Here is a 3,145-nt window from a genome sequence, read left to right as displayed (position 1 = left end):
CAGGGGCCCCAGGGACCCCACCTTCCATAGTATCTCAAGTCATGGAGTCCCCGCATTATTCTGCCTGGGGAAGTATTGCTGCAATTTTATGCAAATCTTCAGGTCTGACCAGAATTTCTGGGGGCAACTAAGGGCAGATGAAGCATGTGCCATGGGGCCACAGATTTTATTTACATTTCAATTGACTAGTGTGAAAATCATTTACATTCTGTGACACCAAAGGAAATGCCTTTTAAAATGGAGATTAGAGGGGGAATGCAGGGGGGGTTAGGGGCCCTTGAAGGTATTGTTATGGGGCCCCACCACCAGCATGGAGTTTGGGTGTCTCCCCCATAGGAATGGACCCCATAGGGACGGAAGGTTGGCTCTGCTCCTGCACCAGCTGTGCACACTCCATGCAGATGATGGGGTTGTTCTGTAGTGGAGGAATCAATCTGAATGTGAATGATTAGCCCAGCACAACTAGCCCGGTGAATGTTTAGGAAAAGTTTATCAATCATTGCTCATCGCACAATTGTTCTGCGCGGCGCCTGCACTTCACCGGGAGATTTATCAGCCGATCGATGGATTTGAACCGATTACTGTAAAGTTTCTGGGGGCCACTTCTAGAATTGTTCTGTTCAGCAGGGATGCTGACTGCACTGCCTGATAGGCTGACCGCCACTAGAGAGAGTATATAAGTTTGTTCATGAAATATAAACATAGTGGGTGGGGTCACAATTGGGCCAATCACCTGTCCTGTATTTACAGAAGCATAGAGAGATGACCCCACCAGTCTTCTGCTGCTCCCTGATCACAGGCTGGGGGTGGGGAGGTGACCGGGTGACTTTTCTGCATTAGTGATGGGTCAGGTCACCAGGTGGCTCTGCTGTGTAAATCTCAGGACTGCATGGACAGACTATACACCACAAGGCTGGTAGATCGTTCACTTTTGTGGATTTCAGAAGTTCCTGGCAGCCAGCGAGGGGAATATTCTGATCCCTCAGCCCAATTTCTGGATTTGTTTTTTATGTAAAAAACTCCCCCCCTATTCCCCTGGCCAGAAAAGTTCCCCCAAAACTTCCCCACGTGGGGTCACCCAGACTTCTCCCAATCCGTGGCCTGCTGACCTCTGGGGACACCAAACCCATCACCAATGGCCAATCAGTCACCAGAACCATCCAGGGCCCGGTCTGGGGTGCGGAACCAGTGACCCGTTTATGGGGTGCAGTGTTTGGGTCCCCCCGATAGTACAGCGTGTGGGGTATAAGACAGTCTGTGGTCCCTTTATGACCGAGATTCTGCCCCCCCCCTTCAGGACGACCCATTGACCCCAGAACCTGGTGAATGTAATTGCCATGTGACGGGCGTAGGAATGCCAATAAAGGGCGCTCGGGTTATTTGTGGCCCAGCAGGAAATCATTAGCGGAGGTTCAACAAACGGAGGGGAAGAAAACCAACACGTGCCAGATCCCCGGAATGGGGGAGGGGGCTGAGCCCACCGCCAAATGTTCTGCAAGAACTCCTCATGTGTAGAATACGGGGTGCACATTGGGGCTCCCCTGGACAACCCAAAAGCTGAGGGAGACCCCATTGCCATGTCTGTGCCCCTCTGTGTGCCCGCTGGTACTGGGGGAAATTGTGGCTTGTCACCCAAACATGCAATGAAGATTCCGGTGACAACTTCTAAATTCTGTTCAAACACCAAGCAGATCCGGTATTCCAAATCCCCCACCCCCCAATAATCTGCCCCATAGATCAGTCTGTACCCCGGTGTCCCCAGCAGGACGGGAAGTGACTGGTAATGTCCCCCAGCATGACGGGAAGTGACTGGTAATGTCCCCCAGCAGGACGGGAAGTGACTGGTAATGTCCCCCAGGACAGGAAGTGACTGGTAATGTCCCCCAGGACCCCAAGAAATAGTAATCTTTCCACCTGAATACAATGGAATCGCCTGACACTCCAATCATCGGACAATGGGGGGGGCAGCCAGGAAATGAATGGGCGGGGGGATTGGATGACCCGGTCAGGGTGCCCTCATTTACCCGGCATTCCATGTCTTTCACTATGAAATTGAGCAATTTGCTTTCAGCGCAGAGCTGTGCCAATCTATTTATGATAACACGGCGATGATTGGGGGAGGTAAGGGGCCACATTGTTATACAGAATAAGCACAAATCTGTGGGTGGTATCCAGCCATGGAAATATGGAACAGCAAGCATGACCTGTGTGCAGCACACATAGGGGCTCCCAGGGGGAGGAGCCAACATGCAGATAATCCAATGACAAAGACTGCAATGATTTAGGGCCAATCTCCTGCTCATCCATTCACCTTGTAGGGGGCGCTATAGGAATGAATGGGGGCTCCCCCAGAAGTTGTGATCCGGTCAGATTTAACCCAGACCCAGAGAACCGCAGGTGAAGTCATATGCAAATCTTCACTTTGTATGCAAAGCCGACTTGGCCCACCCCCAGCTGCTGTATCATGTGACTGGGGGCCTGGAAAACGGCCAATTGCACCGAATTCCCATTCTGCCCATCCATGGTGTACAGGGCGCAGACGGCTCATTTCTGTGATCTCCCATCCCCCTCCGGAATCTTTTACTGACAAACCGCAACCGTGCCGGGCCCGTGACCACCAATACAGTATGGGGCTAAGTAAATATTACTGGGGTGGTGCAAGGACAGTTACACTGGCTCCTCGTGGGTGGAGCCAACACTGGACAGCCAATTACACCAGCTCCTCGTGGGTGGAGCCAACACTGGACAGCCAATCACATGATTCTACAAAAAACCCACCAGACACACCGTGGCCCCTTGTATTGATTACTGGGGTAATGTGATTTCTGATCTGGAGGAATCTTATAATGGGAATATTCCCACAATTGTTTCAGAGGGAAATATTTCATGCGTGTTCCTCTGAACAATCTCAGAATTTGCCAATCACAGCGATGAAGTCGAACTTGTTTGTTCACCCGTCAGGCACTTGGCAAGAACAGACATTTCCTGCCTTCCAACCGCAGATGTTAGGTGTGGAGCAGAATGATTGACGGGGAGAGAGCAGGGCAGGTAACAGCGAGAAGACCGGGGAGACAGGTGAGGAGCGACGGGTCACATGTACAGGACATACGAGGAGCGACGGGTCACATGTACAGGACATACGAGG

The sequence above is a fragment of the Pyxicephalus adspersus genome, chromosome 11 (genome assembly GCF_032062135.1).
Source record: "Pyxicephalus adspersus chromosome 11, UCB_Pads_2.0, whole genome shotgun sequence".
Taxonomy (NCBI): domain Eukaryota; kingdom Metazoa; phylum Chordata; class Amphibia; order Anura; family Pyxicephalidae; genus Pyxicephalus; species Pyxicephalus adspersus.
This window is presented reverse-complemented; position numbering follows the sequence as displayed.